The sequence below is a fragment of the Dendropsophus ebraccatus genome, chromosome 9, assembly GCF_027789765.1.
Source record: "Dendropsophus ebraccatus isolate aDenEbr1 chromosome 9, aDenEbr1.pat, whole genome shotgun sequence".
In the NCBI taxonomy this organism is placed as follows: domain Eukaryota; kingdom Metazoa; phylum Chordata; class Amphibia; order Anura; family Hylidae; genus Dendropsophus; species Dendropsophus ebraccatus.
In genome coordinates, this window is record NC_091462.1 from 84,591,672 (window position 1) to 84,605,119 (window position 13,448).

Sequence of the window (13,448 nt, forward strand, 5' to 3'; positions counted from 1 at the left end):
AGATATAATGAAGCGAGAAATGCTGGATCTTTTTCTCTCTCTCTTTAGGGGTGGACTTTTTCTGATGTGATGCCAGAGCTGTGCCGCATGCTCTGAAACAGCCAACATCTTCTACATATATTAAGCACCCTTGCCAAGCTCCTGGCACCATTTCCTATTTAAAGGGTTACTCCAGCAAAAAAAAATCTTTCAAATAAACTGGTGTCATAAAGTGCCAGAGATTTGTAATTTATTTCTATTAAAAAAATCTCTAGTCATCCAGTACTTATCAGCTGCTGTATGTCTTGCAGAAAGAGGTGTGTTCTCTCCAGTCTGACAGAGTGCTCTCTGCTGCCACCTCTGTCCATGTCAGGAACTGTCCAGAGCAGTAGCAAATCCCCATAGAAAACCTCTCCTGCTTTCCAGACTGGAAAAAATAGACCACTTGCTGCAGGACATACAGCAGCTGATAAGTAAAGGAAGACAAGATTTTTTTTTTAAACAAGTAAATTACAAATCTCTTGCACCGGTTGATTTGAGAGGAAAAAAAATTGCTGGAGTGCCCCTTTAAAGGGTTATTTTGAACTAACCTCTTGCCTGAGCAGTAGGGTTCTTCAGTAATGAGAAAATGTATATATCATTAGAGTTCCCAAGGTTCCTGACCAGTCTCTTTGTTACCACCTGCCCTGACCTACTGCATGTTACTTGTGCTGGCAGTTTCCGCCTTCCCTTACCTTCTGGCTGTTACCCATGACAACTGAGCTGAGTCTGTCCTGACCTCGGACTTTACAACCACATCTTTTGCCTACTCCTATGACACAGCCCCTATACACATTAGCCATAAATGGGGGTTCCCTACAACCAGAACCCTACACACGGATTAAAAGATAAAAACCAATGGGCCCTTTAAACACCCACCCCAAATGTATGCTAAATCTGATTCTCCATCATCACAAGGTATCCCTCATGTCACACTTGTCGCTCCCCTTCTCCTCTCTGGGAATTGATACTGCTGCAGCTGCATCCCCCCTCCTTCTGCTTACTATTTAATGTGATACATTATGTTAGAAATGTTTTGGTGAAAAATAATTGTGCATCTATTAGATCCTCATGTCACTTTTTTTCCCGCCAAGCTTTTAGCAAAAAAAGAAAAAAAAAGCTGAAGCACTGTGCCAGAGTTCTGTGTTCCTAATGATATATTTTGAGCAAGGACCGAAGATTTTTTTGCAGCATGAAAAAAAGTGGACAAGAGAAAACATTATTGCGCAAATTATATACACCGCCCCCGCTGTCTGTATATTATAGTGGAGATATATTTTTCATCTAATTACTAAGGATAATTTTCTGAGAGGAAGATGGGGATAGTAGTTATTTGGAGCCCATACATACTCTTCTATGTACCAGCCCCGATCCCTTGCATGGGCACCTCCCTTTGGAGAGTTATAGTCCTAATAGAACTCTGAATTCCCGATATTTGTTCTCTCTCATATAGACCAGCTCTGCAATAGATGACTCTGGCTCTACTCTTAATATTAGGATTCAGCATGCAGCAGAACATTACACATGCAGCAAGCACATCCTCCTTGAAAGTAATGAATGTGGCAGCCAAAGACAAAATAGATGACTTTTCATTTTCTTTTTTTATTTCTGAGTTGTGCTTAATATTCATAATCTTAATTTTTGCTATGCAAAATGACTCAACGTGTCAGCGAGAACAACGTGTTTAAATTAAATACCGGGATGAGTGGCATTTATTGGTTTGTGCTTGACAGATTTGGTTCGCCTTAGTGAATCGCGGTGCAAAAGTTTGACAAGTGATGCGGCGGTGACTCCGGAATAATGTTTACAAATAATGATTTTATTGTTAATGGAGAAGGAGCCATGTGGTCTCCTCTGAAGAGCGGATTAATATTCATTAGCTAACATAGAGGAAGATCAGGAAAGTTTTTGTCTTGTAACTTTTGGAATAAAATTAGACTGCAGTTTACCATATTTTATCATTATTTACTGGGATCCCAGACACTTTAATGCTGAAAATATTTCTAGTATTGTTTTTTTTTTTTTTTTTTTTTTTTTTTTGCTGATAGAAATTTTATAAACTTTGAAACTGCTAAAATGAATTTTGAAATGACTGTAAAAAAAAAGATCAGTGCAACTTGTCTGTGCTCCCAATATACAGCTCTGGAAAAAAAACGGCAGCCATTCCTGTTTTTCTTGAATTTCATCAAAGGCACACCTAACTCTTCTATTGTGGTCCTTTAAGGTGATCTAGCCCCTATTAGGTGAGCTAGCCCCTATCACACAGGCCGATTCAGAGGAGCAAGCGAGCCCCGACCTGTCAGGTCAGCGCTTACTTGGTCCTCGTTCCCTGCACGGGGAGCTGTGTGTGTGTGTGTGTGTGTGTGTGTGTGTGTGGGGGGCTGCATGGGCGATCGTCAGATCGTCTGGGCAGCCATAGGAGATAGCAGTGGTCCTATTAAACGGAGTGACAGCAGCAGGTCGTTAATAGGCTGATCATTTGTGTTTCAGCCTGTTGAAAGACAACAATCAGCCAACATTGTGCATCGTGCCAAATACGGCCGATAATCGCGTTGTGTAATAGGGCCTTAAGTCTTTGCTGCCATCTTGGCTCACAGAGCGCAGGGGGGAGGAAACACGCACTAGCGCTGTATATGTAAGAGTATGCAGCTTGGTTTAAGGAGAAGATCCTATACTTCTCAAAAATGATATACAAAGAATTTATGTATACACCCAGCACAATATAAGTACTGATGAATAGCACATATGTATAAGAGCGGTGTATGATAATAAAGCAGAGCAGTTTACCAAACATGTTACTGAGCACTAATCCTGAAGAACATGATATATATTCCTGTTATTGAGAACAATTGTTAATAAATCTTTGTATGAAATAAATCACATATAAAACTTGTCAATGTAGGGAAAGGATGGGGAACCTCCGGCCCTCCATTTGTTGCAAAACTACAATTCCCCTCATGCCTGGACAGCCAAAGCAAAGCTTTGGCTGTCCAGGCATGATGGGAATTGTAGTTTTGCAACAGCTGGAGGGCCGGAGGTTCCCCATCCCCAATCTACGGTAACAAAACACATCAGCTCCACCAATGCTTTTTCGTGTATTCCCACACAATACTTTAGTAATCCATATATTGAAAATGACATAAAAGGGAACCCTGTCTCCTCAGCCGGCAGATACTCATACCAGGTTCTCTTCTCTAAAGTTTCTCCTGGGCTGCCATCAAGCTGAAATGGCTTTTTATCTAGAGCGATGTAGCCTATTGTTCATGAGCTTTGCTGCCATTGATTTTCATTTTGCTAGGTTCATTCTCATTCCCGGTTGTTTTTATTTTCTTTGATTTTTCTGGGTTATTTTTCTCCATCAATTTATGTCCTACACCTCCCTAGGCAGTCAGTAGAACAGTGGAGAGGTTATTTATGGTGTTGTGTAGAGTAATTCAGTCTGGGTGCTTCTCAATGTACATACCACAATATATTTCTGCTTTGGCGTCTCAGAAACTTTTCATGTTGTATTTCAAAAAGTGGTAAAAAGATGATCTGAAAAAAAAAATCGATAGGCATTGGACATATCCTGCTCTTATGTTCTCTCTAATCTAAAGATGGAACTAGTTCTACCTGTCAAGGAAAAGAGTACATTTAAAATAGTAATTTTACATGAAACCTGCATTTGAACGATGTAAATAGAAGTCCACTCTGATGTGCTCATAGGTAGTAAATATTAAAGCGACTCTGTACCCACAATCTGACCCCTCCCCTAAACCGCTTGTACCGTTTTAATCCAAGATCTGTCTAGGGGTCCGTACAGCAATAATGCAGTTATTGTCCTAAAAAAACGACTTTTAAACTTGCAGTGTCAAATTGGCATGGCTTAGAGGGTCTGTTCCCTAGGCCTGCGACACCCCTCCTCCCCGCCCTCTTCACCATTAGGAATGCCCCTGAGCAGGATTTCTCCTATTCATCACCTGTCTGAACACTGCACATGTGCTGGATCATTAAGGTCATGATTAGGAGGAATCCATCCTTGGGCCTTCCTGATTATAAGGAGGACGGGAAGTAGGGATGGAGAAGTGTCTCAGGCCTAGGGCACAGACATTCTAGGTGCATTTGACACAGGGCTGCAACTTTAAAAGTTGTCTTTTAGGACAATAACTGCATCACCTGCCGAACGGACCCCAGGACAGGTCTTGGATTAAAAGCAGCTATCCGAAGGTACAAGTGGTTTGGGGGGTCAGATTGTGGGTACAGAGTCGCTTTAAATGCACTGCAATACACTTCACCCACTCAACCAGTGCTATAATCTATCATGTCTGCCTAATGCCAATGAGAAATTATACATAATTATTGAAACTCAAAACAATACAGGTAATGATGACCTCCCCATCGAGTACTTCTTCTTACCTTATCTCATATCTTCTCACACCTGCTCTCTCCTTTCAATGCACACCACCACCCCTGTACTCATGTTGTATGTGTTATTACAATTCAGATCCATTCACTTTAGTGGAACTGAGCTGCAATTTCACAACCAAACTGAGGACACAAGAGGTGCTATTTCTAAAAGAAACCCCTTTAATCATGTCTTCTTCCAATCCTAGCTCAGTTATACCTATTTAAGCAAGCTTCACCCACTCCCTAGTGCGTGATTGTTATTATGGTTATATAGTGTCCATAGAACAGCTTTGCTATTTCTGATATCTACAGTATGTCTTCCATCTCTGCCTGATTGCTGCTGTACTGTACCAACTCCTGCCACCAACCTGGATTCTTGACCCACAACCTGTGCCACCTACCTCAACCTCCTTGCCTGTTCATGATACCACCTCTTCCTGATCCCATTGTACTGTACCAATTCCAGTGCTTGACTCAGATGGCTAATTTCACTTTCCAACAGGAAGGTAATGCATATGGACTCATTAGTTGTTTTTACCAGCCACCATTTTATAGGGCCAGAGTCAGACTATATAGAGCTGGAATGGTGGGGTCACTCTTCCAGGGCCGGACTGGGAATAAAATTCAGCCCTGGCATTGGAGAGCATAAAAGCCCACTTGCTATCTGGTTTATGTTAAACATATTTTCAAATCAGTGTCTGACTGACCCACCTAAGGAGCGGAGGATCCTCTGGTGGGTCCTCAGCTTTAGAACCTGCACTAACACTGACCGACATGTCGTTTCTCACTGGTTCTTCATTGGTGGGCCCCCAGGATCATTTTCTCCGGTGGGCCCCAGATTCCCTATCCCAACACTGTTTCAAATTATGTTAAAAAGGGTTTTCAAATTTTACCTTACTTGTACTCTATCCACAGGATCTCTAGATCGGTACCCTGGTCCTTTTTTTATAAATGAAACCGTGAGTTGATGCGTGACCTGCAGCTCTATTCATTCTCTGTGGAGCGGTTGGAAAGAGTTGACTGCAGTGCTTGACTCTCTCTGGCAGTTCCATAGAGGATGAATGGAGCTGCAAGTCACCAGCCGACCTGCAGCTCCATTCATAACAAAGGAGTCGGGGAACCGATCTAGAGATCCTGTGAATAGAGGATGAGAAAGTTTAAATGGGATAACTCCTTAAGTGTGCGTTCACACCTACAGGATCCGCAGCAGATCCGCAGCAGATTTAATGGTGCAGATTTGATGCTGTGTTCAGTTATTCAAATGAAATCTGCTGCGGATCCGCAGCAGAAAATACGCTGCGGATCCGGTAAGTGTGAACGTACCCTTAGGGTGTGTTCACACTTAGTGATTTTTCAGCGCATTTCAGGCTGTGAGTTTGCGTCTGCCAATCAGAGACTGGGATGGGACAGAGCACTGATTGGCTAAGCCTCGAGCATGAGTGAGCCGGAGGGAATGCAGGTCAGTAAGCATTGGCTGTTTATTATTGTAGGCAGCTAAATAGTGTTACTACATTCTTGTAGCGGAATGAAGGGCCATAGACTATAATGGTATTAAGTATTGCAGTGAATTTCACTGCTAAACTCTTTACGTGAGCACCCCCTTAAAGGTTACCTATCATTTGTATAAACTTCTAATATGTCATAGCAAGATGTCAGACGTTTGTATCGGTCTGGTTCCGTGTACTGAAACTCCCGACGGTTGGCCCGACAATCTGTCTCACTGCTAAAGTAGCAGTCAACTGAATTATAATGGAACCCTTACGGTAATCACTGTACCTGAAGTTCCATAGGGCTCCCTTTTAATTCCATCGACTGCTACTTTAGCAGTAAGAAAGAGAGGAGTATATATGGTAAGCACTTGCACCTGTGGGTTGCTGTTGCAGTTTTTTTGTCTGTACTTAAGCCACATGCAGCATGCAACACGCCCCTTGAGAAAGACGTGTTGCCGAAACGCGCGTCGGGGCGCATCGCATGGGTACAGTGTGAACCAGTAACTTAGGTAATGTTTCAGCAGCGGGCTCTTTATGGTATTACTCCATGGTTATTTGACATATGTCGTTCATTACAGTGAGCTCCCACTGAACATATAAATCATTTATCTTATTGTGCTAGGCACTCCATTTTTTGTTTACAATTCTTGTATTTTTGCACGTTTTGTTATATGCCGGCACTTTAGTACATGCACTTTACCCATGTGTTTTTTGCAATCATCTGTTCTGATTCATTTTGTGATTTTATTGCATTTTGTATCTATTTTTGCTTGTGATCAATAAAATTTCTTTGAGATTATATGATATCTGGGCACAGTATTTCTTTGTAGGTGTATAAAGATAAATGCAACATGAGCATGCTCGAGAGCAATTGCTTGCAATTTGAATAATGGTGGCTGACGAAGTTTAATGCAGCCCTAGGGAGTCCTGGAAAACATGGATACAATCTATGGCCTACTCTACCGATCAGAGACCGATGGAACTATCCTGTGGAAGGCTCTTCAGTCCATAGACTTATAAATAGTAAATAAACACCCACAATATATCATACCTAGAGCATGCTGCATTGTGAGAAAACAGCATGGACCCAGCAAATCTATTACACAATGTGATAGCATATCAATGGGAAATATATGTGCTGTTATACCGGGCAAGATACAGCGCCCTTCCTACCCTGATGTTACTAGGCTGCTACTGATTTTTTTTTTTTACCTGGCTGGTAATGGAAAAGAGGGGGGACCCCTCACGGTGACGTACCTCGCTCACACACAAGTTACACCCACAATAATCACACCACTCATTGTCACAGCTAAAGTGTCCCTGGAAAATAATTAAAATCTTGGTAACTTTATAACATATGGTTTATATATGCGGTATGATGTATAGTATAGAGATCCCTGTGTTATATTGTTATATTATGTATGGGATGTGTAATAATTTATTGTGTGCTGCTTCTTAGTTGGAGATGCTGCACAGTACATTTTGTGTTTGTTAAAAACAGCTGGTTGGTAATAAAGCTGCTTCAGTTAAAGAAAAAAAAGTCATTATGCAATCCCAGAACTGGCTGGTGAGGCTGGCGACCAACTGCCATGGTCATTGGAGCTGTAAACAAGTCTTGTGGCGGCTGGTGGTTTCTGAGGGGCAACTTTCTGCCCATTTTTCCTGTCACAGACGCCTGATAGATGGCACAGCTCCCCGGTGCATCCCAGAGAGTCTACTGGTAAGTATTACTGGTACATACAGGACAGCGGGGAGGGACACTGATCATTGGGGGAGACTGGTCATGTTAGGGAGCCATGTAACTAGCTGATGTGTATAAGACTGATCTGTACAGGACACAGATGACATTAGTAATGGCGGCCATGGACATATGGGAGAAAAAATTGTCATCTCCAAGAAACAGCAGTCAGTAACCTGTAGTGTTATATGGCCGCCATTCAGATCATACACAGCTCTCTAATCCGACCCATAGAGTAATATGGGGTTGTCTGCTGCCTCCTCAATGACAGACTGTGCTGCTCTATACACTGGATATTAAAAAGTATAGGGGGAGATTTATCTAGCAGTCTTCAACTAGCAGTGGCCCTTGTTGCCCACAGCAACCACTCACAGCTCAGATTTCAAGTTTTCATGGGCAGGTAAGGGTGCCGGGAGGATCCGCCTTAGGGGGTGGGGTGGGCATGGGCTAGGAAGGGTGACGGGAGGATCCGCCTTAGGGGTCTGGGGTGGACATGAGCTGGGAAGGGTTCTGGGAGGCTCCGCGTTAAGGGGCTGGGCGCCATGAGGATCCGCATTTGGGGGCTGGGGCGGGCCTGGCTTGGAAAGGGCACTGGGATCGTCCCCGTCAGAGGGATGGGAAGGATGCTCCTGGGTTGGGAAGGGAGTTGGCGTCCACATTACAGAAAAAGACAGGTAAATTAAGGGTTGGGATGGGTAATCAGGTTAGGGTGGAGGGGCTCCCTCATGGTGCCTTCACCTTGACGTGGCGAGGGAGCTTGCGTGCCTTGGTGATCCAATGAGCTAAGCTGGTGGGAGTAATACTCCTGGCGGGGTCACCCGTGCCAGACAGGTCAAAGGGGAGAGGCCAGACTAAGCAAGGCACCCGGAAGAAAGGGCTGGTATCCAAGAAATTTAAAGGGAATCTGTCAGGTGCCTACAGGAGGAGCTTCATACAGGTGTGGCACTTCAGCTTCCAAGGAAAATACTACAAGTAGATAGCTGTGGCACTTCAGCTTCTGAGGCAAAATACAGTTTTATAACTTGGCCATCAGCAAGACAAAAGCATCACTATTTTAATCCCTACCACCTACCTGCCTGTGTCTGCAGCACTATACCTGGTACGGACCTTACAGATTCCCAGCAGGGACACAACACAACACACACATTGCTATTCTTATCTGCTTTTGTTGTTGTTGACTGATGAACCTTGTAATAGGCAAGCAGGAGATGGCAGGACCCCTGCACCTAAGATTCCTGTCCACCACTATGCTTTGTCTGCATTCCTGCTAGGCCTCACCCCTTTGTAAGCCCCCTCCTCACCCCTTTGCATTAAGCTTTTGGGTATTGAAGTAAATTGCTCTTCTGACTGTCACCCCTGCCTTGACCAGTACTAAGAAGAGATCTTCTTTTCCTCCAAGGTTTCCTCCAAGACCTTCAGCAACCATGAGGAGGTTGTGCCTGCTGGGAACTAGTAGATGAAGGTTATGGGGCTGGCTGGATACAGAACTCCAATCTGATGACTGGATCCTCTCCTGCACAGTGCTGTCTGAACCAAACAGTTTCTATAACCAATGTCTTACTATGTTGTGAAGTGCAGGGAGAGCAATGTACTGGCGAAAACCAGCCACTAAGCTGCTCATGGACTGGCCGACTTATCACACTGGCCCATCTGGCCTTTTCCTGACTTGCCAGATGGGCAGTACGGCTCTGCACCCTTCTAAGGGTCAGTGCTCTGCTTGGAGGGACAGATTGAGCGATATAGAGGGACAGGTTAGGGAGCAGCAGCCACATTCCTCTATGGTATATGTTTTTACGCCTACAGTCGTACTCTGTTTAAAACTTTGCGGGTGTTTTCCATTAGGATTATGCGGGGAGTAGAATACTGTGAGCGACCAATCACATCCATAAATAAGACATTTGACAAGTCCTGCCACCCTGATGACTGCTGCCTATATCCCTGATGGTCATAACTGCACCCAATAGGTAAGGAGTGTAGTTGCTAAAATGGCTTTTTTGCTTTAGAAAGAGAAATTCTTGGTGCAGGAAGAAGCCCTACAATCAGGCTGTCAGGGAAAGAAGACTGTCAGGGGGAAGGCACAGCGATCACCAGTTCTTCCCAGATATTTAATATAGTTTTGAAGATTTTTATTATTCACCCATGCTCACAGAAGACAGGCTCTATAGAAAGTCTCAGCATCCAGATCCGCCCATGTGAAAACATTTGACATGTCTCTATGACTTGGCAAAAGATTTCTAAAATGACAGTAATACTTTAAAAGTTTCTGGAATAAAGACTACATTATATTGGCCCATGGCCGTTTCTGCCATGAGGTGAAATGAGTTTATTGCTCAGATTTATACTGTCTGTTACACACCACTGACTTCATCGATCCCATGACGTGCAGATGATAGGACTGCACACACTCCGCAGGTATTGTTATATGCTTCAGACATCACTACTCTGCAAGTGATCACTACCCGTTTATAGGGAGCAGAAGATATAATGGTAGTATGACCATGAATAAGACCACCATGAATAGTCACAGTGCATTGCCTCTTGTATATGTCAGGGGCTTTTATTCTTGGAGAAACAATTAAGATTGTTGAATTGTTTACACTCTGGCAGCAGACAACCTAGAATCGGCCCTGCATGGGCCAAGCAGGCTGGATCGTTTTTTTCATCTATCATGAATATATTGGAATAGTTAAAATGGGACATGGGAGGCGGGGGGGGGGGGGGGGGGGGGGGGGTTCAGATCATTTACATTTGGCTTTAAATCATTTTCCAAAGTGACTTGTTACAATAAAGATTTTGCTTAATGATGCAATGGAACAGATTTGTACTTTTCTCTCAGCAATTATTTATACCAACTACTTGCAGCAACATTCACTTTACACTGTATAACAATGCTGTAACCAATGCTGATTATTACAATGAACATAACATTTATAATACATTCACTTTCCATTTTCTATTAATATTTACCAGGAAAAACACTAATATGACTTTCGGCTCTGGTTACATTCTATTTCTGAGAAGGTAAATAGACATACAAAGAGGAATAAAATCAGTGTGACAAAGGGCAGAACTTACGTCATGTCACAGACTAGTTTCATAGATCATTTAAAAAACAAAAGTATATTTAATAAAAATATACATTGTTGAATAAAAGCACTGGGGGATAATCACTATATGGGGCCACAGGAGGTATTATTACTATATGGGGATGGGGACATTATTACTGTAATTGGGCACAATGGGGCATTATTGTGGGGGACAATGGGGGACATTATTACTATATCGGGCCCAGCAGGAGGCATTATTACTATATGGGGCACAGAGGGGCATTATTCCTATATGGAGGCACAGGGTTAACCCTTACATGTGCATATATTAACTGTACTTATTTCAGTTTATTCACTTACTTATAATCATTAATGTATCATTGACTAGTGAGGTGATTGCTTAGCAAATTACATCTTGTTGAGCTATGATTTCTTTAATGTTTAATTTTGTCTTTCATATTTATGTCCATGGGATTGTTATTACTATTTTTATGTTGATATTGTAGTGATATATGGCATTTCCATTATACACTACTATACATACTATACTTTAGGGATTTATACAATAAAGGAATTGCCGTGTATGATGCGTCTGCCGTCTGTCTGTGATTAAACCAATGAATTTTTTCTGTGTATGTCACTATGATTTTTTTGCATCCGACATCTGGTGGTTGTTTGATGTATTGCAGTGATACATCCATGCTATTTAATGTTCACCATCTGTGGGATGTTCACTAAGACATGTGCATGTGCATTGGGACTGCAGCATATTGCTCACAATTTCTGGTGGTATTGTGGTTGTGGCAAGTGTCTCCGGGAGGTTGGCCTTTATACTGGCTATCAACCTTTTTGGCTGCCTGAGCTAAAACCACAGTGATCTGCTTGTACTCCCCAACACCCCCCCCCCAATTGAGGAGCCTTATCAGGCCTTCTGTGGCAGGCAAGCCCAGCCAACCCCTTTGATAGTGGGAACCTTGGCTGCAGGAGAATGTCTTCCATGCTTAATCAAATGTCCCTATAAGAAATAAAGAGACTCATAAAACTTGTGAATGTTTAAAGATGAGTGGGTGTCTCATGCGTGAACAATTATTTTAGATTTTTGGTTCAGAGTAAATTTAAAGGTGACATCTGCTTTCGACATAACCAGGTTGTTAGAGGGACTCCCCTTAGAAAAGCTGATCACACACGCTGATAGGAATTCTAGCCAATAGCAGCAAGTGTTCAAATGACCCTGCAGCGCCACCGCTGGGGAAATGAAGTATTGAGTTTTTTTTTTTTTTTTCCTATAAATCAGTTGGCTGTTCTGTATGTGTAATGTGCAGACATTTTGTTTCCTCCAGAGTTTAAAATCCTCTTTGTAACTGCTTTCTACTTCAGCTAATAGATCATCTCTAGATCCCTTTTTATCATGTAGATCCCTATTTGGGTACTTGAAAACCAAAACCAGACAACCCTTTAAAGCTTTGACTATCAAGTCATGAAGACATTTATAGACCAAACTGTGGGAAAGATAGAAAGGTTTACTGAAAATACTTCTAAAATAAGATTTTGCTTCACTGTTTTTTTTCCCCTTAAAGTGGTTGTCCCACCTGCCCATAATTCAGATCACCATTGCTGCATCACTTTCTGGTTTGCGGTGGTGGTGGGGTGTCGGTGCCGAATCAGCTCAGCTTTGCTGTGTCTCCCAGTGAGGTTACTCATGTTTTCAGGGACAATCCAAGCCCTCTGTTTGACCTCAGTGGGAAACTGCGTAGGGGAGTAAAATCATAATTACCGCTCCACACGGTCCCGTCCACCCAACTGGAATCTTAGCCTGGCCACTGCTTTCATAGCTCTAGAACAGTGGTCGGGAACTTAGCTGTGAGCTATAAATACTACAGGGACACAATGAGGCCAAACTAAAAATAAAACAACTTTACTAATACAGTGCATTTGCAAAATTGCTTCCTTTTGCAAAAGTTTAGGTGATGGGTATACCCCTTTAAGCACCACCCAAAGCAGTGACATACTTACATTGTGTGCCGGTTAATAGACCAATATGCCTGCTTCTGTCTCTACTTTTTACTTGAAGAGCCCTCAATATACTTGACATGACATTTTATTTTTCCGAAACACAAAGGGAAAAAAAGTGAACGTTGGAAGTGAATTTGGCTGCCGACTGTTCCTAATATAACTTCCCTCGAAATGCTATTCATATGCAAAACTTTCTGTCAGAATCACAGCTTTTTTCCTGGTGTGTGAAACAATTTTCTGTCAGAACACAGCTCGATACAAAGGTCACCCCATCAAAACTGTTTTCCCTCAGTAGCGAGCATAATACTGGAAAAGTCATTTCACAATGTAAGCTCTTATTGTATTTGTGTTTTTCCTGCCATCCGACAGCTTGTGATTGCATTTTTTTTCCTCTAATGAGCAGAGTTCGAGCTATTTTCTCTTCGCTGGTTGTGGATATGGAGCTTTGGGGCGAGCTGGTGACAAGTCATTTTCTCCTATAGATCCTCTTGTAATAGACTTGAAATCACTATTGTGTTTTTCATCCTGGATGTTATTCTTCATCATATTTGTGTACATGTTATTGTCCGCCAGTTGAGTTAGATACTACTGCAAATTCAAGGTCTACTCAAGCATTCATTGTACTTCATGATTATTTGCCGCCATCCTTTCTTCATCTCACTATATTAAGGAGGCTGAAAGAGATAGAGATTCGGGATTTAATATGGAGTGCCAGTGGCATTATAATTCTGGTGGTATTCCTCGGCTTTCTCTGTG

At 42.5% G+C, this 13,448-nt stretch overlaps 1 long non-coding RNA gene across 3 annotated transcripts in view; it reads left to right on the forward strand.

The window, feature by feature from the left end:
* Window positions 1-7,477: 7,477 nt before the first annotated feature.
* LOC138800352 (uncharacterized) overlaps window positions 7,478-13,448 on the forward strand; it is a 108,967-nt gene continuing 102,996 nt past the window's right edge. For all 3 annotated transcript variants that reach the window (XR_011364444.1, XR_011364442.1, XR_011364443.1), the window contains exons 1-2: window positions 7,478-7,614; window positions 9,475-9,596. This is a non-coding gene — a long non-coding RNA (uncharacterized lncRNA). The remainder of the gene's footprint in view (window positions 7,615-9,474; window positions 9,597-13,448) is intronic.